The sequence below is a fragment of the Balaenoptera physalus genome, assembly GCF_965194825.1.
Source record: "Balaenoptera physalus genome assembly, chromosome: 19".
Classification (NCBI taxonomy): Eukaryota; Metazoa; Chordata; class Mammalia; order Artiodactyla; family Balaenopteridae; genus Balaenoptera; species Balaenoptera physalus.
The window spans coordinates 65,870,910-65,894,876 of record NC_138900.1 but is presented as its reverse complement, the minus strand read 5'-3'; the positions used below and the strand labels follow the sequence as shown (position 1 = coordinate 65,894,876).

The following is a 23,967-nucleotide window of genomic DNA, read 5'->3' as shown; positions in this document are numbered from 1 at the left end:
TGTGGGCTGCCTGGTGGTCCCGCTCACGCGGTGTCTTGGGGTTAGTCGCGGGCTGCATTCAGCTGGGAGCTCTGTGGTGCCCTCCGCGCGGGTGGCCCCGTCCCTCCTAACGGTGGCTCAGCCCCTGCCCCCCTCAGGGGGCCTCTCTCACCAGGGACCCCTCTGCTTCCTTACAGCATGGCTGCTGCAGTGCGACCCCACCTCACGGCGGATTAGTCTTTGGGGGACTTCGCCGCGGTCGTGCCCCGGGCTCCTCTGTGTGGGCTGCTGTGGGGTCCCGTGTCAGGCAGGCCGGGGCTCGCCTGCTCCACTTGCAGCCCGCGGCTTGCCCTTCACTGGGCGCCGGCTGGCCCGAGGGCCCGAGTTTCTTACACGCTGTTAGTCAAAGGCACATCCGTCATCCATGGTGTCGGGACGGGGACGTTTGTCACCTGACAACACAGGAATGTAATCGGTAGATCAAAGCCTTCTTCCCATCTGAGATGAGGACACTGGCAAGAGAATAAAGTCTTTGTTTAACAAGGAGCATCAAAGCTGATGTCATGAAGCATCGTGTGTCTTTCAGAGAAGCACTAGCTCACTGTCCCACTTGGTGGTGCAGGGAGACGGCCCCATCCTCTGCTCTGCCTTCACTCGGGCGTCTTCTGGACGGAGCTCGGGGCAGGGGACCTGCCGGGAGCCACGCAGGTTGTGAGGCCACGTGTGTGTCACACGGGAGTTGGGAGCGACTGGGATTCACTGAGTATGTCACCCTCCCACATGTCACTGTGGGTGCATCGCATCACCTCCCTGAGCCTCAGGTTCCTCACCTGTCACATGGGGATCCGCACGGCCCCTGACTTGTTTGGTGTCTGGGAACTCTCCGTCAGACTGCAAGCTCTGGGGGGGCAGGGGTCCCCTCTGTCTCACCCATCAGTGTTCCCCAGCTCCATAAATATTCAGTAGTTAGGGTACTGCTATGACAGAAAGTTGGCACTCAGCATTTATCATCGTCATCATTGCTATTGCTATTATTACGCTTTCTTTCACGTTCGCTGAGGACCTCAAACACCCTCACAAATCCATGAAGCCATTTGGCACTCTCTGGCGGGGGTCAGCAAACCAGGGCCTGAGGGCTACATGTGGCCCCCCATTTGCTTTTGTGAATAAAGCTTTATTGGAGCCCAGCTACGCCCATTCATTTATCCGGCATCCATGGTTGGTTTTGCGCTGCAGCGCCAGAGACCATGGCCCACAGAATCTAAACTGTTTACTCTCTGGCGCTTTCCAGAAAAGTTTGCTGGCCCTGGTCTAGGGCCTACAGCCAGGAAGGGGTGACGGAGTGTAGCCTCTCTGGTCCTCTCTTGCTGAGGACAATATTTAGCCCTGACGGTGGGCTGAGAGGAAGAGTGAGGGAGAAGAAGGGGGCTGGGGAGAAACAGGAGGAAGAGGTCAGGGAGGAACGCGGCCCTGAGCGGGCTTCACGCTCCCTCTGCTGAGGACACTGCAGAACTGGCTGGAGATTTCTCTCAGCTTCCACTCAGTCCCACTCAGTTGTTCTCGTGATGTGTGTGCAGCTTCATCTGGAAAGAATATGGGGGGAGAAGCCGGAGGGCCGCTGGGAGAGCTGTACCCTCTCTTTTCTACCCCTGAGTGCCTCCTCTCTCCACACGGCCTGGGGGGGGCCCGTGAGACAGGCCTGTGTGGGCAGGTCACCTGTCTACTTGTGGGGTGAATGGACCGGCTCCTTTCAGCCTCTCCCAACCCACAGCCTGGGGACTTCTTCTCTCTCCCAGCTTCGGATGAAATATTAGGGAGGGAGGTGCGTGGTTGGCTGTCACTGGGGGAGAAGTCCCAGCCTGGCTCGTGGACGTGGTCATCCCAGCCTTCTTGGGGTCTCTGCCTGCTGCCCAGAGCCAGCTGCCTCGGTTTACCTGCCCCCACTTGCTGAGCGGAGTGGAGCGTTGGCTCCTGGCGCCATCCTGGATTCCCCTCTCTTGTTCTCTCCCTCCTGGAAATCTTCAGCTCCATGCCTCTCCTGCCAAGCGGAATGCTGCTTCTGGCCTGCTGCGGGGCCAGCTCTCCTCTGGCTGGCCAGTTCACAGACTGCTGTCTCCACTGAACCACCCACCACGGTCCGACACACAGGAGCTCAGAAGCGTCATGTAAAATAAGAAATATAAGCCACGGTGACCCTTTGTCCCGAGGAGATGGGGAGAGAAAGCCCACAGTCCAGGAAATAAGAGCCAACAACATTTCTAGCTGGAGTCTCATTGTCTGACTGCTTTAGGTGCTCAGCTAAGCGGGGGGCTGCAGGGCCGGGCTGGGCAGTGAGGCCCTGGAGGTGGGGTCACTGGGGTGGGGAGAATATGGAGGGATTGGGGACCTGGTAGGACGTGGTGTCGTGGAGAAATGCGGTGACCGAGGGGCTTAGGGGCGTGTTGACAGAGGTGCTGTGATTGTGTCTGCCCAGGGATGGAGGCTGCTAGTCACCAGGCATGTGGGCAGGCAGGAGTCAGGGAGCCGGGTCCTCCTCTTTCTGGTGGCACCAGCGTTTCATTTTGTAAATCACTCATGGCTGACTCAGGTTAGCAATAGCTGCAGACACTCGTGGAATCCGTGATGACTAAAGGGCCGTACAATGTAGAATCGTAATGGAAAGAACTCTGGACTGGAAATCAGGAGCCCTGGGTCCAAAGTCTGGCACCGCAGTTCTGTGTGCCAGTTATTTCCAATTGATTGCTGAAATAATTGAGGCTCAGAGAGGGCAAGTGTCTTGCTTAAGGTCACAGAGCTTATATGGCGGCAAGGGGGATTTGAACTTAGATAGGCTCTTGGGATTAAAGAACCTTCCTTGTTGCCCATGGAACTGGGGATGAAACCCCCGAGTCCTTCTTATTAAACACAGACATCCTGGGAATCTTTAAAGCAACTTTACAGATATATATTTTACATAACATTCAGCCATTTCAAATGTACAATGATTTTAGTAACTTCACTAAAAAAAGTGGTGCAGCCATCTCCATGAGTGAGTTTTAGAACATTTAGACATTTTTGTATCTTCATAAACATTTTAGAATCTGCTTATCAATTTCTGCAAGTAAAATAAAAGCCCTGTGACGTTTTGGTAGGAACTGCATTGAACCTGTAGATCAGTTTGGGAGAACTGTCATTTTAACAACGGCGAGTCTCCTAATCCATGAACGTGGACCGTCCCTCCGTTTATTTACGTCTCCTCTGACTTCCTTCTGCAGTTTAATAATTCTCGCTGTCCAAGTCTTGTACTTTACAAAAACATTATTCCGAAGTATTTCATTTTTGTGATGCTGTTGTGAATGGAATTGTATTCTTAGGTTTATTTTTGGATTGTTCGTCACTAGTGTATAGAAACAAAACTGATTTTTGTGTATGGGTCCTGTGTCTCATGACCTTGTGTTTAGTTCATGTGAGTGTGTGTGTGTGTGTGTGTGTGTGTGTGTGTGTGTGTGTGTGTGTCTGTGTCCTCTATAGACAGGATCATGTCATCTATTAGTAAAGTTAATTTTGCTTCTTCCCTTCCAATCGGGATGCTTTTATTTCCTTTCCTTGCTGATAGCACACCCCTGGGAATTTGCCTGTGCACCTCAGAGAGGTGTGACCACTCAGCCTCTGCTAGCCATTGGCTCCTCCTCCTTCAGCCTGAAATTCACGCTGAGGTTGCCAGCCACGCCCACTCCCACCCTCAGAAGTCCGGTGGAGTGGCTGGGTTTGCACCCTGGCTTCATCGTTTGCTGGCTTTGTGGCCTCGGGAAAGCTGTTAGCCTCTCTGTGTCTCGGCCTCCCATCTCCCAGGACTGTGTGGGTCAGTCTGTTTAGCACAGCGACTCCTGGCACAGAGTCTCCCCTTGGCACGTGTAGGCTGTTTTTATCACCCCAGTGGTTCAAAGGTGGACTTAGAGCAGGTCGAGATCTTTGCTGATTTAGAATCTTGTTATCTCACTACACCTCACTTTGTACGTGAAGACACTGAAACTGAGAAGGTCAGGACCCCGAGACCCTGCTCTCCTGACGGTCATGAACCCACCCCGGTGACTGCAGGGTGGCCTGAACCCACCCTGGATACTTTTCCTTTTGGATTTCATTCCTGGTCTTCCAGTCCAGCACCCCCGCCCGCCCATATTTAAAACGGATTATACTGCAACACATAAACACAATTAAATTATAGCCGTCTGGGTATCTTTCCATCCAAACAGGGGCTCGTTGTCTGCTGTGAAAGCCATCGTCGCCCGCCTGACCGCGTTCTGGCTTGCGTCTCCCGAGATATTGCTCCATGATAAATCGCTGGGTTGGCCTTTTTCCCTAAAGGAAGGCTCACAGGCCTCCTCCTGCCCTGGCCGCAGGCCTCCCTCGGCCCCGAGTAGGGTCCTGACTCTCACTCAGAATCCCAATGGCCTTGGGCGAGTTGATTCACGCCCCCGAGCCTCACTCAGTTCCCGCTTGTGACAGCAGGTGAAGAGACACCCTCTACACGATCGGGCTTTCCGCTCGTACTCCTGGGCCTTATGCAGCGCTTGGTGTGCAGTGGATGTTAAACAAACATTTGTTAATGGAAGGGAAACAAATTATTTTTAGACCTTCACTTCCCTGAAATTGCAATTTCAAATAAGGTAGTCAGGAAGGCCTCTGGAGACCATGAACCTTGAGGTAGGACGTGAAGAGCGTGATGGAGGGACCTGCATGGGTTTCTGGGGGAGGTGATGGGGATAGAACTTTTAGGATGAGTCCCCGCACTGGGATCCTCAGCTAACCAAACTGAGAGGCTCAACCCCAGAGTCTCTCAAGGCAGTTGTGCAGGGCAGGGGGCTGGGTAGATAGAGGACGACCCCAGAGCGCTCTGCCAGGGGTCTTGCGTGAACAAGAGCAGCGCCTGCTCAGCTGCTTCTCAGGGGGCCTCGAGCGTCAGGAATCGAGAGAGGGTGTGGGGCAAGCTCGGGCCTGGTCTAGCTTCTCCAGCAGCAGAGGAAATAGAGCCGGGGATTCCCAGTAACACAATAGGAGTGTGCACCTCTGTGACACCCAAGCCCCAGCCCGCCCTTGTAGTATGGATGCCCAGGCGGGAACAGGCGTGTGGGGGTCCCTCTCACTCTGGGCGGCTGCTGAAGGGGCACACGAGGCTACCGGGGAGGGAGGGCCCAGTGGGCTCGCCAAGGCCCAGTGTGCAGACTGAGCTGCGCCCCTCACCTGCAGGAGGGTCCACAGCCAGGATTTCTGGAAGCCCCGCGTAGGACCCTCCGTGCATGCCGGGCACCTGCAGGCCAGCGCCCGGCGGATGGGAGTGCAGTTTTCCATCCTGGCTTGTGAGCCCCCGTGTGTCACCACCCTTTCGTTGGGTGTTGGTGTTACTCCCGAGTGGAAGAGAAGCTGGTTTCTGACCCACGAGTGGTCTCCTGCCCTTTTTGTCTCTCTTGGGGCTGCAAGTCAGGGCCTGGCTTGGCTCAGCTCAGCTGGGCCTTGAGCGCACTCAGGGCTGCTGGGAGGAGCTGCCAGGAAAGCGGAAGCGTTCGCTAAGGTGGAGAGTTCCTGGCCTGGGCGCTTTCTGAGGCCCATTTGTTGGGGAGAGGAAGCTGGTGGCTGAAACCAGAGCCGGTGCAGCCGGACGGGTGAGAAGCAACCTCCCAGGCACACAGGCCCTCAGTGTGGGTGAGGCCGGTGCCAAATGCCCTCCTGCGGAACTGGGGCTTGGCAGCCTGGGTGGCGCGCTCAGGTGGTTACAAGGCTGGGGCTGGGTAGGAGACTGCTGACGAAATGTCACTTTGGGGAGGGGGTGGGGCTGGTGGAAAAGGACTCCTTTGGTGTCTGAGGAATAAAGAGGCTTTTGTGCGAGGGCTGGCGACAGACGCTGATTCTCCACAAGGCGGAAGGACACACGCCTGCCTTTCGAGTCTAGCCTTGGTCAGAAGGCGCGGATTTTGGCCCACTGCCACTTCTGGACAGGTCCAGAGTTAAGGCCGCAGGCCCCTGGTGACCTAACTGGGACCCCAAACCCACAAGCCACCTCACAGGGCTGACCCGGGACAGAGGGGAGCCACAGGCTCTGTGGCCTTGAGCAGCAGGGCGGTCACACCGTAGAGATGGCAGATTACGGCATCGAGGACTTCTCTGGAAATCTAGAGCTTCCAGACCAGGACACCCGCCTCCTCTCACCCACGCCCAATATCAGCCATAATTTGTAAGATCCAAACACCTCAGGTTCATCTTTTCTTTTCTAAAAATACATTCATTTTTCGTGGACTTTACTTTTTTGAGCAGTTTTGGGTTTACAGGAAAGTTGAGTGGAGAGTGCAGAGTGTGGTTGTATCCCGTCCCCCAGTGTCCCTTATTACTGATGGCCTCACTGGTGTGGTGCATCTGGTACACTTTTTTCTGGCTTTACACACATGATAGACTTATAACATTGTGTAGGTTCCGGGCGTACCATGTGATGATTTGATACACGTGTATGTTGCACAGTGATCACCACGGTAAGGTTAGTTAACACCTCCATCACCTCACATGGTTATGATTTCTGTTTTGCGGTGAGAACGTAAGTACGTAATACAGTATCGTTAGCTCTAGTCACCGTGCTGTGCACTACATCCCAGAACTTACTCACCTTCTAGCTGGAAGTCTGTACCCTTTGACCAGCATCTCCCCATTTCCCCTGCCCCTGACACCAACATCCTACTCTTTGCTTCTATGAGTTTGGCTTTTCAGATTCCACATAAACGTTGATATCATACAGTATTTGTCTTTCTTTGACTGATTTCACTTAGCATAATGCCCTCCAAATCTTTGCTGCAAATGGCATTATTTCACTCTTTTTTGAGGGCTGAGTAGTATTCCATTCTGTATATATGTACCACATCTTCTTTATCCATTCCTCTGTCCGTGGACACTTAGGTTGTTTCCATGTCTTGCCTGTTGTGAATAATGCTGCAGTGAACATGGGGTGCAGATCTCACTGAGATCCTGATTTCATTTCCTTTGGATATATAAGGTGGGTTCATTTTACATGTTAATGCTTTTCCAATCCACTGGGAACAATTGGATAAAATTCATCTAGGCCGATTGTTACACACAAGCCATCTCAAGTACAGGCACACTTATAAACTAAACGAAAAAAGAAACTTCAGGACTACTAAGTCTGTAGCGTGTTTTTTGCCAAGTAACAGCCTCTCCGTTTGGGGAAATTGCCTACACTTTCCCTATACTCTTTTCTTTAAAAAAAGGAAAACAATTAAGACACAGAATTCAGAAGTACCTAGTGAATTCCAGGTCAGCAATTTAATGTCAGATATGAAGCCATTTCCTTGTAGACTCTCTGGTCTGTGGCGCTGGTTCCCTCCGGAGAACAGACAGCAGGCGATTCTGGCCAGACCTGGGACTGCTGCTTTCCAGCGACTTCCCTTGGTGGATCGTCACTCTGCCTGTGGCGGGATCTGCTCAGGTCCGTAAGGCTTGTGGCGAGTTGCTTCCGTCGATGGTGTTTGTGGTCCAGGGGAGGTGCTTTCTGTGAAATTAACTGCAGACAGTGGCGTGGGGGCTGGACTCCTCATAGCGTGTTTCTAGAGCTACATCATTTTCTTCTAAATGAATGTGGCCAGAGGAAAACAAAAATAAGGCAAATTAGAAGTGTGTGGCCTGAGCTGCCCCTTAAATGCCAGGAGTGAGAGGGCTGTGTCCAGAGAGGCCGTTGTGTGATCAGCACACGAGCAGAATCAGAGGGTTCACCTTGCGCACCGGAAGGGGGCTTGGCTGGACCAAAGAGAAGGCTCGCCTCTGATGTCAGCCTGGAACCGCTAACTGGTGGAGGAGACTCGGGACAGACCAGCCTGAGGCTGCAGAGGGAGTGACTGGTGGAAGATTGCCATTTTTCTAACCCACACTGGTTGTCCCTGAGCTCGGGCACCAGTATTTTCTCCACGGAGCCAAAGTTGCACAACTACTGTCCATGAGCATTTACTCCGAGCCCTCCCTGTGATGGGCAGTTTAGATGCCCGTCTCACGGGATCCTCTCAACAACTGCACAGCCCTAGGAGGCTGCTGTTACGATTATCCCCACTGTAAAGATGGGTAAACTGAGGTCAGAGCACTCAGTGACTCGATCAAGTCCACACGCCTTAGAGAGTCTCAACATACACGAGCACACTTGAGGCTCTCGAGAGTCCTGCGGGAAAAACCAACAGAACGCCCCGCTTAGATGTCTGGAACCCGGCATTTCCTAATGAGAGCTGGGTGCAGATGAATTGTGCCCGGAGGCCCTCGTGGACGCGCATCTCTGCATGGGGCCGCTCACCTAAATGCCAGTTTAAGGCCCAGAAGGGCGGTGGGCGGGTTAGAAACACCGCCGCTGAAGCCCTCAGTGCAGTGCCGACTGTGCCGTCTTGATGACCAGTCTCGCTTTCAACCTTGCTGTGTTCGTTCCCTCCCCCGATGGACATCTGTTTATGCAGCATTTACCATGTGCCAGGAGCTGCTGCCGTCGCGTCGCACATTTGAACTCCTGTCACCCGCCTCGCAGTGCTGTGGGGCAGTCACAATTGCTGCTGCTTTGCTTAGGCCCAGAGACGCTAAGGAGGGTGCCCATGGTCACAGACAGCTGGCCGCTGGGATTTGGACCTGGGCCGAGCGGGGCATCTCAGCTGGCTGACCAGCGAGTCCCTCACTCACTGCGTCCACCGAGGGCGTCGTCACAGGGCGGTCATTACCCCAAAGACAGATCGTGGCTGGCGGTCTAGCTGTCAACCTCACACACCCCAGAGAGGCCAGGACGCGCCTGACTAAAATCCATTTAAGAAAATTAACCCTGCGGCTCTCGACCTGCTTTCAGTTCGTGGGCGGCAGGAGCTGCAAAGTTCTTAAAAGGTGCGAGGGCGGATTAATGGGGTCCATATGCCTGGATTGAGAGTATCTTTGTGCTGGGTGGGCTTATCATCAAGCTTCTTAGGATAACAAAGGTGGGACAGTTCAAAAGACTGGCTCTGCAGACGCGGGGCTCTCACGGGGTCTCCCGCTCCAGCCCCGCTGAACAAATATTGTCGTCTTGCTCCTCCGCTTTGAGCCCAGGCCTTTGTCCCCCTCCCCGCCGCCTTTTTTTCTTTTCCTTTTTACCCTGACAGTGAAGCAGGACGTTTTGTGGGAACCATCCCTGTAAAAGGACTGATTCATAACCCCATTTGGGAGTAAAACGATCTGTGATGATCCGTCCCTGGGCTTGTGGGGGCCGTGGGATGAGCAGGGCAGGGGCTCGTCCAGCCTGACAGCTCAAAGCTGACAGCCCTCGGTGGAGGCGCCTGCCTCATCTGCACAGCCCTGCCGGGGAGAGTGTCTGCTGGACAGACCAGCAGCTGGACTCCGGGCCAGGACGCTGTCCCCCCAAGTGGCGCTGCCGCTCGAGTGACGCTGCCGCTCACTGGCTTGTTCTGTGAGAGACTCACAGTCCATTGTGTGCAAACGCCCTGGGGGGAACACGCTTGTCCAGACTGGATGTCTGTGATGCCTCAAAGATCAGACAGTCGCCACCTCTCTGCTTTGCTGCTACGCACCTTCTTCTAGCTGATACCTGAGCTGTGGTCTGTATTAGGTGGTTATTGTTTCCTGGTTTTGACAATGCACTTGACTTACAGATCCTCCTGTCTTGGTAAATGAGCATGTAAAGGCTCTGGGTGATCCAGTATTTGACTATAAATTAACTAAGACTTACTGACACCCACGGAGCACAAGGCTTTCCCCTGGGATGGGGTTAGTCATACTAGTAATAATAATGATAATGATGTTGCGTATTTGCATTGGATTCTGATGAAGGGTCTGTGTTTGGAGAGGAAGCCTTCTCCAGGAAGCCTCCTTGGTGCATGCCAACCTCAGAGTCAGCTTTTCTCTCCTCCTTGCCGAACATCCAATGGTTGTCAGATCCTGTTGCTTCTTCCTCCAGAACATTCTGAGGATGGGAAGTCCCCCAGTTCAGAGGAAGTGTGCTTCTCTGAGCCTCGGTTTCCAAACCCATAAAAATCAAGGAATTAATAAAAGTCTTTAAAGGGAAGCTTAGAATGAGTGATGAAGAGTCTTGGGTAGGTTGTGGCCCCAGGGAAGCCCAGTGAGACATGGCTTTCGTCACTGGCTGCTGTTGCTGCTGCTTCTCTGTGGAGCGACATTCGCCCGGACTGTTATGGTTTATTCATTTCCTGGGCCTGTTGCGAAGCCCTTCGGAGATCTCCTCGCCATATCTATCTAGCCTTTCCCTCCTCTGACTCCTTTCATATGTTCCTGGCCTTATCTTGGGTGCCCCCCAAAGCTGCGCCCTTGGGAGCTGGTGGTTTATTTGGGAGGTGGTGTAGGGTGCCAGGAGTGAGGGAGCGGGGAGGAGGAGGGTGTAAGGTTGAGGTCACTGGGGACAACGGGGACTCAGTCCTACCAGGACAGCCTAAGACGCTCACAGAACACCTCCCAGAGCTGTCTGCCCCGAAGACGGGGCCAGGGGTATTTGTCCATTGGTTTTCTTCCCTCGTTGGTCAACTCCTAACTTCCAGATGGTGCTCAGGGAGGCCGGAGGGGCCCCCTCCACAGCCTCCATGGCAAAGTGAGGACCTGCAGCCTCTGAGGCACGATGTGCTCAGCAGGAAGGGCCCCAGGCCTGTGTGGACAGTCCACCTGACCTGGGCAGTCGGAAGAGGGGCTGGGTGGATGCGAGCTGGGGCAGCACATGTGCCCATGCCCCTCATGCTGGCTGATCGTCTCGGGGCTCTGGTCATGCCCCCTCCTGCTCATAAATCTGCTGGTCCCCCTTCTCCGCAACAGTGTTCCCTAGGGCTTGTCACAAAGAGCTGCTTGATCCAACAAGGCTGAGAAACACTGTGTTAAGCAAATGTGGATTCGATTCTCTACTGTAGGAATTCTCAGAGCCTTGATCCTGTTCACGAGCCTGGGATTTATTCAGAAGGAGGCAGGCAATAAAGCTTTCCCCCAATTTCCTGATTATAGAACTCTCACCTTATAGGTGCAGCTCACGGGACCCGAGTTTCCTGGGAGAAGTGCCAGTAGTAGAACTGCATCCAAAGCCCTTAGTCTGAAACTCGAGACCCTTCGAGATCTTGGGGCCAGTGGTGTTTTCTAGCTGGAATTTCTGCCACCTCTCTTCCCATGTCGTCAACTCTGACAAAACTGGCTCTGCTTCACACTCCGTAATTTCTGACCTTGGAGCCTTTGCTCATGCTGTTCCTTCTACCTGGAATAGCATCTAATCTCCCGGATCAAGCTCTCCTTCAAGTCTCCACTCAGTTGCCATCGCCTCTCTGAGGCTGACTGAGATCCGGTGAAGCACAGAGCTGGCACAGAATGGTATTTGCAGCCCTTGAGACCCACCACCCACCCTGTTCTGGTTTCTCACACACACGTCTAGTCTCCCTGCGAAGCCGTATGTGCTCTGGGGAAGGACTCGTGTCTGCTTTGCCAATCCTTGGTCAGTCCTCTCTCTAGCAGCCAGGCTCTGCTCTGCCATGCTGCAGTAACAAATAGCTCCCGGATCGCAGTGACGCAGCACAGCAAAAACCTACCTCCCACTCATGCCAAACCCACTGCAGCCTCAGGCAACCTTCCTGGGCAACCATCCTCCACGCGGTGACTCAGCAATTGAGGCTGATTACACCTAATTGCCCCATCCTTTCAACATGAGGCTTTCACATCTGCCACCAAGGGGAAGAGGGCACATGGCAACCAGCTTAAGGACCCCCCACCGCTCTTTACTGATTCGGCCTGGGAATCGCCCACGTCACTGCGGCTCACAGACCTGCCAGAACCAGGCACGTGCCGCCCTCTCCAGGGGCAGGAGGGCCGAGAAGTGTAGTTTTCCTTGTGCCCCTGATAGTGTCTTGCACACCCACCTCCCTGTCCCTCGCCTGTACCCCACTCCAGCAAAAAGCTCAAAGCCCTGCTCTAGAAGGTGCCCTCAACCCGTTTACACAGTGGTGCGTAACCGCAAGGTGACCTCTCCCTGTCTTTGGAATTCAGGGCCCTCACGACTGGAACCACTTACTGGGCATTTAAACACATGTTGTCTTGGCAGAGCCCTTGGAATGGCGTGTGTGGTTCAAATCTAGAACCGAAATGTGTCCCAAGAGATGCTTCATGAAAAGATGTTTCCCTGCCCAAATAACTGGGGAAACCCAGCTATCCTCTATTTCTTGGAGATGCACAATGCACATAAGCATATTCAAGGCTCTGAAAAGCCCTGCAGTTAAAATATAAACACAGACACTTGTATCAATTGCCTTAACCCAGCACTTCCCAAACCTCTACCTGCCTCGTGGGGTGGTAATGCAGGTTAATTTGATGATATGTACAATTAGCACTGTGCCTGGCAACTCACAAGCGTTCAGTAAATGACAACTGGCACTGTTAACTCTCCCCAGGCCTCAGCTTTCCCACCCATAAAATGGGAGAGTTAGACACATGCACCCTATGTCTTCACCCGCGACACCTGTGGTGTGTCCGTATTTTCACGTCTTAGGGCTTGAATCATTCTGGGGCAGGGGTTTCTTGCTCGAATGCTTATATTCTCTTCTCTCGCAGAAGAAAATGTTTGAACTAGACTCATGGTTTTGGTCAGAGACTGACTTGCTGTGTGTCTTGCATAAACCACTTTCCTTTCTGGTTCTCATTTCTCTCATATCTAAAATTATGTGCTTGATTAAATGATCTCTAACATCCATTCCGTTCCTAAAAGTTAGGATGTCATGATTCTCTTCAGCACTGCCTAACCAGTTTGATTTCTGAGTTATTAGCACAATTCCGTATTCCCATTCCAGATTCTCTCTGCTTACCTGCTGAGATCTCTCAAGAATCTCACTTGTTCAGTAAGGAATTAGGTCCCTGGGAAAGAACATGCATTGTTGAAAATTCTTGCTAGAGTATAAATGCCTGATAGGGAACGATCTAGCCAGAAAGCCGTGTGATGGGGAGCAAAGGGTTAGAGTGAGGGAATGGCAGTGGGCTGGATGAGGGGAGAGGGCTGCCCCCGAGGGCTGGAAGTGGGATCTGGTCGGGTCAGTTAGCGTAAATGTAGTTTACTTCATCTGGGGATGGAAAAGTAAGAGGCAATTTAGCACTGGTGATAGGGAGCACAGAGCCAGGAGTGGCCAGCGTGGAATTAATGGACACACCAAGCACTTGGAACTGGGCCTGGCATGTTTTTTGCAAGCCTCATCACTACAGAAAAGCAATTAGGAAATGCAGGGGAAGCTAAGAAGAAAAGTCACCTTCAATATGCCACTGCTGACACTGAGTATGTATCTTCGCATTTATGTTTTACCTGGTAGCTGTAGAAATAGGGTGCTGTGTGCAATTGCACAGGGTGTGCACTGCACAGCTCCATTCAGAGAGGTGAGGTTGAAAAGGCTCCCCCTAGAGGTGTGCAGTGTGCAACACGTATGCAGCAGTGGTAATATCCTCCATGACAGCCTCTTCCCACTTTTTAGCTGGGGTGTAAGCAAGTCCGTATTTCATAGAACACACCTGAGGTTCTGCCCTCGGCCAGCTACTTGGCTCTTTGGGGGCTTCTCTGGGTATTGCCACCTTAGTTACCTCCAGGCCAGGGCTCTAGAAGAACAAAGCTGAAAGGGATTTGTTATTATTCTGCCCAATTAGTCTCTGATTAAAGGTTTAAAAGGTTTAAAAAGACAGGAGTGAGGGGGCAGCGGGAGGAAGAGGAGGGAGAGCGTGAGGGCTGTGTTTATGGAGCAATAAAAGGAACATTATGCTTCGAGGCTCTGCTAAATGTCTCCACAGAAGCCGACCCTCTTGCCAGCTAATTCAGGGCGTAATAAATACTAATCCCACAAAGGGGGCCCTTGGAAGCCATCGGAGCCCTATCTCCCTGTAATCAGAGCTCCATTAAGCGCCTGTCTTCCTGCACTCGGCGTCGTAGCCGACAGCCCTGCTGCCGGCCCCGTGCTAGGGATGTGGCAGCCTCGGAGCCGACCTGGCTGGCCCTCCCTCCACCTCCCCGCCCCCCCTTGCTGCTCGACAGCTGCCCTGTGTGCCGCCCGTCTCTGGGACACCCTTGCGAGGCCCCGGCTGCAGGCTGGCCCTCTGCTCCTATCACTGGCGCACTCCAGCGCTAGGTTGGGGTGGCCAGGGTGTCTCAGGAAGCCCCGTGGAGCCCCAGAAGCTCCGGGAGCTGTGCTAAGCCCGTCACGATGCCACCTCTTTCCCCTGCTGTCAGGGCCAGAATCTCCATCTTACAGCCGAGACAGGCCAGTGTGCGTAAGCCACCTGCCCCGGGGTTGCAGCCAGAAGTGATGGAGTGGGGCTTGGACCTGGGGCCCCTCTTAGCCCCTCAGCCACCTGCCGTAGAAGCTCCTGTTTGGAGAAGCCAGCACTCCCCCGCTGCAATGCATCCCAGAACCTTGCATCAAAATATGTATTTTTCCACTCCACAGGCATCCTAGCCCCCAAATACCCTCAAACATAGTTCTTGTATTGTGCAGAGGTCCGGAGGGCTCCTCGTATAGGCCATTGCGTCGCTCTGTGCCTCAGTTTCCCCACCTCTGAGATGGGGCCAGCCCTGGCCCTACCCACAGGACTGTTGTGAGGAGTAACCGGGAGAGGGCAAGTACAAGATGACAGCGAATGCTCGGCGCTGTGACCGTCACAAGGGCCTGGCCGGGCATCCTCTGGAGCGCCTGCACACGCTCTTCCTCCTCCCCCTCCGTCAGCTTCGCCCTCTGTCATCCTGGGCCACGCTGAAGTCGTGGTCCAGTCACGTGGCCCTCAAGGCTAAAAATAGCAGGGGGCCATCTAGGGGCTTCCCGATGACCTTTGTGGGTCCGGTCAAGTGTACGTGGCCTTCCTAAGCTAATTAGCCCGGCCTCTGACCCCTACACATCTGTATTCGGGTTCAAGGGGCGGGTGAGGTCCTGCTCCCTGAACAGCCGGATAAATGCAGTGGTCGACTCGGCATCCCAGGGTCTGCTCTGCTGGCTGGGGCACTCTTGACTCAGCGCTCCTGCCCGGAAGCCCCAGGGTGGGGCAGAGAAGACGGCCCCAAACCACAGGGCTCTCCCTGCCCTTTCACTTGGCGCTTTGGGTGTCTCACCACACGCCCACCTCTGTGCTGCCCCTCCCAGAGGGGGAAGGGCTACTGGGTAGGTGATAGGCACCATAATGTGGACGGGGAGAGCTGGCAGCAAGTCAGAGTCCTCCCTGAGCGGTGCTGTGTGGGCATGGCGCAGGGTCCTGGGGCCGCAGCAAGCGCCGCACGCTGGGCGCTCACAGCAACAGAAATGTCCTCTCCCAGCTCCGGAGGCCGGAGTCTGAGATCAAGGGGTCGGGAGGGCTGCACTCCCTTGGAGGCTCGGGGCGAGGTGGGGGGGGTGGCGGTTCTTCATGCCTCCTCCAGCTCCTGAGGGCTCCAGGTGTCCTTGACTTATGGCTGCATCACTTCAATCTCTGCCTGCCTCTGTCTTCACATGGCCTTCTTACGCATGTCTGTCTGTGTCCCCTCTGCTTACAAGGACACCCTCATCCAGTGTGACCTCATCCTAACTACATCTGCACAGACCCTATTTCCAAATAAGGTCACATTATCAGGTTCTGGAAAGACATGAATTTGGGGGGGAACACTGTTCCACCCCATACACGCCTTTGTTCTCTAATATTTTATTCCCACTTCCCAGGGGAGGAAACTGAGGTTTAGACTGGTAAAGCAGTCATCAGGCCAAAGTGAAACTTTAAACCCATCAGGTTCCATGGCCCTGCTCTCAGCCTGCACACATCCCACTGGCCACACAGTGAAGCTTTCTGGGAGTTTGACCACTAGAACGGGGTGGGGGGTGAGGGGGTGTCAAGGTCAGGAACTCCACAGGAATCCAGAGCGTCTGGGGCCGAGAACTGGATTCTAAAGGAACTTTAAAGGTGTGATTTGAACCAGAGGGTAAGCTTTCTATCATCATCATCAGATCACTCATTTACACGACAGAGGAACATAGTGCCTGGCAGTGTAAGCCCCAGGTCAAGCTGCCCACGAGTGGAGTAGAGGGCACCCCAGTGAAGGGTCGGCGAGGGGTCTAAAATAATACCTGCTTTATACATCTGTTATGCAAATTCAAATGTCCGTCGTGTGTGATCTTGGGCAAATTACTTCATCACGCTGCCCCTGAGTTTCCACATCTGTGAAGTGGGGGGGCCATAGATAGACCTCCTGGGGTTCACTGGGTTCATCTCTACAAGGCCCTGGAACACGACGAGCGTGTCATACTTGTTGGCACTTCGACCCTCGAACTCGGCGCCTTAGGAAGCATTTCTCTTAGCATCTGCCTTGGGCTTTGTCTCAGGTGAGGCACAGAGGGTCCAAAGCGCAGACATAAGCCTGGCTCGGAAGGACTCTCAGCGTTTTGGTCCCATCCAGAGAAGGAGGCAGACAGAGCCCGACTCATTCTCCCATTTTCTGGATGAGGGAACTGAGGCTCTGGGGTGGGGGGTCAGGGGGGCGTCCCTTCTCTCATGGGGCTTCTCAGTGTCCCATCTGTAAAATGGGTGTAAGAGCAATACCTGCATCCTAGACCTGCTGTGCAAGTTCAAGAAGCTGATTCAGCATCAAACAGTTCATGCAGGATGCTGCCTGGTGCACGGTAGGCACCCAATAAATAGGGCCTGCTATTGGCTACTGTGGGGCAGCAGGATACATAGAGGCTGGAGCTGAGTAAGAGGGGTGGTGAGGAAGGCCCCTTAATCCAGACTCATGCAGGACCCCTGAGCCGTCAGCCCAGGATCAGGGACCACCAGTGTCACTGGGGGAGAGTGTGCCCCCTTGAGGGTCAGGACCCCCTGTAGGACAGCCAGCCTAGGGGTGGGGGATATCTCAGGCCAAGACCTGGGAACTGGAGTCTTTCTCAGCAAAGCTCAGGTTCAAAAGTTCAAGCCTGCTGCTCTCCAGAAGGCAAAACGGAGGCCACAGACCCTCTAGCCACTGCGGCTGCCGCCCCCCAGATTCTGACAGCAGCCAGTGCCACCATTTTTCAGGAACCGCTCAAGCAGGGATGGCTGGCTGGTCAAGAATATTCTGCTCCTGCCGTTCCAGGCATTGTTAGTGAGCAACAGAAATGACATGAGAATCTTTTTTGTTTATAAAATTCTGAAAGGAACCTTTGCTCACAAAGTCTGCCGTTGCCTCTGAGCACGCACACCAAGGCTTTAAAATAAAACACAGGGCATCTCTCTGTCAGTGCACACGTTTATTTACCATCTTTTAAGCACCTACTGTATATCCAACACTGTTCTAGAACTTGGGGATACAGCAGTCAACAGCCCAAGACGCCTGCCCTGTGGAGTTTGTGGTCCCATGACCGACCCTGTTACTTTCAGTGGGTGCAGGCTCCGGCTGTTGGGGGGTGTGCCGTGCAGAGCACGGGAACTCGGGCCCGGGAGGTGTTCTTCGTGCAGCCGAGGGCTTTACCTGCGTCTCCGGGGCTCGTCTCGCGAAGGTGCAGATCCTGCTTCCGTGGCTGGGGTGGGGGGTCTGCATTTCCCATGGGCTGTCGACACTGCTGGTGCACAGACTGCACCGAGCAGCCCCCCGTCCACAGGGGTGTCCTCCCCGGGGTGGCAAGGGCACGCTGGCCTAGAGGAGGTTTTGCAAAGCCCAGTCTGAGCGCAGGACCTGGGATCGTGGAGACCCCACTCCTCCACACCTTGAAGAAGCGAGTGTGCCCCTCTGATGTGACCGTGTGTACTGTGGGCCGAGGTTTCAGAGACTTCTCAGAAGGCCTTTGGGGCAAGGAGCAACCATCCGCCTACATGGGCCGGCCAGGCCACCTCCTGGCTCACCCCTCAGGAGCCAGCTCACATTCCAGAGGAAGGAGGTCTTTCTGCCCAGGGCGATTTATTGCTGAGCAATTTGTAACTAATTAGCCAGCGTGCAGTGATTAGACGCTTGCATAATAATTGCAGGTAATTGCCTCTTGACACTGCGAGCAGGATCCACTGGCCAGCTCAGAATGTCTTTTCAAATTAACTTGACTGTCTTGGGAGGCCCTCCGAGGGAGCGCCTACATCCCAGTTTCTCTGACACTCTCGGGTGAAGTCCTGCCTGGGGGATCGTCGAGTGGGTGCCAGGCTCTGACAGCGACTCCAGGCCTCCCTCAATTGGTTCCAGATGCAGCCCTCCAGCAGGCCTCCAGTTCTATAAATAGCTTGCCCAGTCTGGGCGCTGTCAGCAGAGACGGACAGCTCGGCCGTCCTGCGGGGCCCTCGTGTGCGGGGGGAACACTGAACCCGTCAGGCATCAGGGGCCACACACCACTGCCCTCTTCTCCCCTTCCTTCTACACGGGGTAACACCTGAATTCTAACGTTGAGCTCTGTTTCCCCAGTAATCAGAAGTTTGCCTTCCCAGCTGCCTTTGGGGTGTTTTCTCTCGAGCTGGGAGAAGGAGGGGAGGGTCATAAAGTGAACTCCAAGAGAACAGAAACCACCGTGCCTCGTTCAGGACAGCGTCCCCGGGTCCACAGCTGAGCCCCACAAAGACGTGTTGTTGGAGCATTACCCCTCAGAGGAAGAAGCCGGGGTAGCCAGCGTCCCCGGACACCGCTGCCTCTGGAGGTGACTCCGGGTGACGGTCAGCCTTCCGGCGCACTCTCCGCCTGGGGCTCCCCTGGGGCTCCCCCGACAGCCTGTGTGCTACGAGCGGGAGGACAGCCGTCAGAAGCTGCAGCGCGGAGGTCCGAGCCGGGCCTGAGCACCGCGATGTCAGGATGGAGACCCCGCATTCCTGGCTGGCCCTGCTCTGCTTTCCGGCCATGTTTTCAAGACAGCCAGGCTCTGGGTGGTACATGTGGCAGACATCAACTCTGGAGACTGCTTTTGTAGAAACCATTCCAAATGGATGGTTTCCCTCACTTTCCTGCCCTGGTTACACAGAGGCGGGGGTGGGGGCGGTTGGCCCCGAACGCTTTGAGCTGCCTCTCCCCCTCCCCCCTCCCCTGGATACGTGGATCTATAAACACGTCAGGAGGACAGTTGTAAAAGAGATGGATTTTGCTTCCCAGCAGTACCCCCATGGGTCTGTCTCCAGATAATTCACGACTAGCATTTGTGGTCAGGGTCCTCGGCCGTACGTCCAGCACCGTACGACCCAGGGGTGAGGGCGTGGCTCACCCGCGGGCCCAGACCCCGCCTCTGCCCCCACCAGCTCCATTTGCCTGGAGCAAATTCCATACTATCTCTGTGCCTCAATCTCCCTACCAATAAAAGGAGGATTAAAAAACAGAATGTTTATAAGCGGCGTTTATGATGTCAGGTGTGTGCAAGCTCTTAATAATTCTTACTTGTTGTTATTGGTCAGATGGAAACATTTCTGTAGAACATGCGGGATCAACACACACTGGAGGCATTTGGAACCTGGCAGGCCATGTAGGGAGCGAGTGAGGGGGGTGGAAATAAGGATGGGGTAAAGCTTCTGAATGTAGATCTTTTAAATTCGGGGCCATGTAAATGAGTTTCCTATTAAAAATTATAAACATCGTTGAAGTCCATTGTCCTGCAGTATGCATTCTAGGATAGAGCCGTTTTACTTTTTATTGGGGTAGACGCGTATTCAGTAAGGGGAACACGTTTAAGTGTACCCCTCAGTGCATTTTTCCTTGGCAGGTGCATACCACATAACCACTGACCAGACCAGTGTCCAGAACAGTTTCAGCCTCCAGCAGGCGCCCTCCTGCCCGTTCCAGCCAATATCACCCCCCTCCACAGTGAGGAAACTTCTGTCTGATTCCACACCCTGGACTAGCCTTGTTGGTTCTCCTCTCTCTCTCTCTCCAATATATATTTTATTGGAGTATAGTTGATTTACAATGTTGTGTTGTTTCTGGTGTGCAGCACAGTGATTCAGTTATACACACACACACACACATATTTTCAGATTCTTTTCCCTTATAGGTTATTACAAAATATTGAGTATAGTTCTCTGTGCTATACAGTAGGTTCTTGTTGGTTATCTATTTTATATATAGTAATGTGTATATGTTAATCCCAACCTCCTAATTTTTCCTCCCCTACCCCTTTCCCCTTTGGTAACTGTAAGTTTATTTCCTATGTGTGTAGATCTATTTCTGTTTTAGAAATAAGGTCATTTGTATCTTTTTTTTATAAATTTACTTATTTTATTTTATTTACTTTTGGCTGCATTGGGTCTTCGTTGCTGTGCGTGGGTTTTTCTCTAGTTGCGTCGAGCAGGGGCTACTCTTCGTTGAGGTGCATGGGCCTCTCATTGAGGTGGCTTCTCTTGTTGCGGAGCACGGGCTCTAGGCACGCGGACTTCAGTAGTTGTGGCTCACGGGCTCTAGAGCACAGGCTCAGTAGTTGTGGCGCACAGGCTTAGGTGCTCCGAGGCATGTGGGATCTTCCTGGACCAGGGCTTGAACCCGTGTCCCCTGCATTGGCAGGCGGATTCTTAATCACTGCACCACCAGGGAAGCCCCTGTATCTTTTTTTTTTAAAGATTCCACATATGAGTGATACCATATAACATTTGTCTTTCTCTGTCTGGTTTACTTCATTTAGTATGATAATCTCTAGGTCCATCCATGTTACTGCAAGTGGCATTATTTCATTCTTTTTTATGGCTGAGTAATATTCCATTGTATATATGTGTACCACATCTTCTTTATCCATTCATCTGTCGATGGACACTGAGGTTGCTTCCATGTCTTGGGTATTGTAAATAGTGCTGCTATGAACATTGGGGTGCGTGTATCTTTTCGAATTAGGGTTTTCATCTTTTCTGGATATATGCCCAGGAGTGGGATTGGTGGATTCTCTATTTTCTGTTTTTTAAGGAACCTCCACACTGGACTAGTCTTGTTGGTTCTTGAATTGCCCGTGATGGGGCCGTACTGAGCGTTTTCTTTTGTGTTGGCTTCTTCGCTCAGCAGAAGGCCTGCGAGAATCATCTGTGTTGTTGCATCATAGAGGGTACTATATTTTAAAGGACTTATTTGGGGGCCTTTATCAATTGCTTAACTAACGTTTTATTCCATGAAACTTCCAAGGGAAATACCTTTAAAAAAAAAAATCACTTCTAGGTGCCAGGAACAGTGTTAGGCTTCTTCCTGTGATCCTTATAATATTAAATCACCTGGTTGTCACAAATATGTATATTTATAGTGCATCTCAAAGACACAAATCACCCAGATGAACTCTCAAGTAAGGAAACAACACCAAGCCAAAACACGTCAGCTAACCACAGGGGCCACACGTGCAAGAGCTCTGGGGAAGCACAGAAACCTCCCCCTGAAGGTGTTCAGACCTGGAAGGGAATCGCCATCCATCTGTCGACACTTGTTTATTGAGCACCTACTATGTGCCAAGCACTGTTAGGTCCTGAGGTCCCATCAGCAAGCAAGTTGTCCCTGGGTAGTGAGTGAGTGGCTGGCTGCGTCCAGTAGCAGGAAATTGTGGCCATGTGACCCACCTGTCTCTCTGTCTTGAATATATATATATATCCCATACGTATATATATGTCTATCTACTTACTTATTTTAAGAAATTGGCTCATGTGGTTGTGGGGGGTGGGTAAGTCCACAGTCGGCAGGGTGGGCCAGCATGCTGAAGGCCCAGAGAAAAGCCAGTGCTGTAGCTCAAGTCTGCAGGCCGTCTGCTGGCAGAAGTCCCTCTTGCTCTGGGGAAGTGAGTCTTTTGTTCTATTCAGGCCTTCAACTGATTGGGTGAGGCCCACCCCCATTATGGAGGGCAATCTGCTCTACTCAAAGTCTACAGATTTCAGTATGAATCACATTTAAATTTTCCAAATTTTTCCGGACTGGTGTTTGACCAAATATCTCAGTACCGTGACCCAGCCAAGTGGACACATAAATTTAACCCTCCCAGCAGTTCTGTTTCCCAGAGCTTCACAAACTGCTCCATGGACCCCAGAGATCCCATAAAGGGGTATGAGAAGGGCAGGGTGGAGGTCGGGGGGCAGAGCCTGGGCCCCTCAACTCTAGCTGAGAGCAGTTTTGCTACCTAAAGGCCCCCCAAGCATCCTCTGCTCGTGTCCCAGCCCACACCTTACAACCCCACAGCTTTGCCCTGTCTCACCTCTGCACGCCTGCTTCTTGCTCTCCATCTCCTGGGCTTCTGGATGGCTCCTGTCGCAGCCTCATGCTTTTAGAGTCACCTAACAATCGGAGGCATTTCTCTGCCTGCCTGGCCTCCCTAGTCTAACCTGCTCCTTCTCCCTGGAGTGGGTCGTCTGTGCCGTTTCTGTCTATGCCTCTAGCTCCGCTGGACCTTGAGAAGGGTCTTCCTCAGGCCGTGCTGCTGCCGCAGCCCAGGGTGGACACACCGACCGGGCCATCTCAGCTCTAGATCCCTCTAGCCTGCCCACCACCCACGGTCACACTTGCCTCACCCCGAGCGTGGGAATGAAAACCACGGCATGAAGCCACATAGAGGGGACGGCTCGTCCCTTGTGCTGACTGCTCGGTTCCTCAGTGACTGTCCACCTGGAGTGGACGAGGAACGTAACAGCAGACCCCACCTCCGGAGTCTTAGAGGAGACGGAATACAACACTTGTGCTTGCGTGCGAGATGCTTCTCTACGTGGGTCCTGAGGGCTCCCTGGGGAAAAGGCACTGTACTGAGTGAGGATGTTACAGGTGTTATTCTTTAAACTTTTATTGAAGTTGTATGTACATATCTGTAACTCTAATATCTACGTATCTTTACATCTAGATTTGTACATAAATTTTCACACCCTGAGCGCACCGTGATCCAGAAGGAGCTCACTGTCCACGCCTAGGCCCCCACCCCGCCAGACAGATGCTCCCCGACTCCCAGCGCCAGAGGTGAGTCTCGCTGTTGGGGCACAGTGCTAGTGGCCACCCAACAGTGCCTGCGCTGTGCTGGGCTTGTCCCTCTCACGGTGTCCATGGAGGCTGTGTTGTCTCCTGCAGTGACGCTTTGCTCCTTGTTGCTGTAGGGTCTCCATTACATGAGCATCACAGGACTGACCTGCTGCCTCTTCCCTGGACGCGGGGGTGGGGGGCGGTCTAGCTGGGGCAGGTTTGGTGGACACACGGGCCGAGTCTGGCAGGGGGGGCACCCAGGAGAAGTAGTGCTGGCACAGGGCACACGAGCTCTGCGTCACTAGAACGTCTTACTGCTCTGAATCCTCCTGCCAACCTTGAGATGGGTTTCATGTGTTATCGGGTGTTGTTTACACACGAGGACCCCAAGGCACAAGAGGGTGAAAGCCGTGGCCTGGGTTCGCTCTCGTAAGTCGAGGAGCTGGGCTCCATCTCAGGCAGTCAGATCCCGGACTCTGGGGCTGAACTTTTAACCATCTCGATATGCTGGGACAGACACGCTGGCCCCACTTAAAGGGAGAGCCGGGTCACTCTTGCTCTGAAAGCCTTGATCTGTATCTTAAACTCACAACTTCCTCTCATGAAGGGGGTCACTCTCTAAGGACACGGCCCTTCTGTAGGAGAAAAAAATATTTTTAGCACACCCGGGATCAAATTTTGGCTCAGCGACCCAGTAGCTGTGTGACCCTGGGCAGCTTCACGTGAGCAGATAACGAGATAAACCACACATCGTGAGGCTTCCTGCAATGGCTCCTTTTGATATTCTCCTCAGATCCCCAAATAAAGAAATTTTGCTTATGATTAAGGAAAAGTTCCTGAACCACTGGAAGCAAGCCAAGATCTGTCATCCCTTTTTTTTTTTTTTTTTTGGCATTTATTCGGGAAGACTGTCCCTGTAAGACTTCAGATTAGCACCAGAACATGGCGTGAACATAGTAGAGCATGGCGTGAACTGATCTGCTTAATGTTTTCAGTGCTCTTGAATTTTAATACCCTGAAACTATCTCCTTTCTCCCTCACAAAAGAGTTAATATTTAAACTGATAAAAATAAACAAGACAAAATGGAATTCATTGTAGAAAGATTAGTTTTGCAGGTAACTTTTTCACAAGTGAG

At 53.0% G+C, this 23,967-nt stretch overlaps 1 protein-coding gene across 13 annotated transcripts in view; it reads left to right on the top strand.

The window, feature by feature from the left end:
• LOC309648402 (uncharacterized protein C16orf95 homolog) overlaps positions 1–23,967 on the top strand; it is a 487,317-nt gene that overhangs the window by 227,349 nt on the left and 236,001 nt on the right. For all 13 annotated transcript variants that reach the window (XM_082436948.1, XM_082436942.1, XM_082436947.1 and 10 more), the window contains one exon: positions 22,719–22,831. The gene's annotated coding sequence lies outside the window, so the exon portion shown is untranslated. The remainder of the gene's footprint in view (positions 1–22,718; positions 22,832–23,967) is intronic.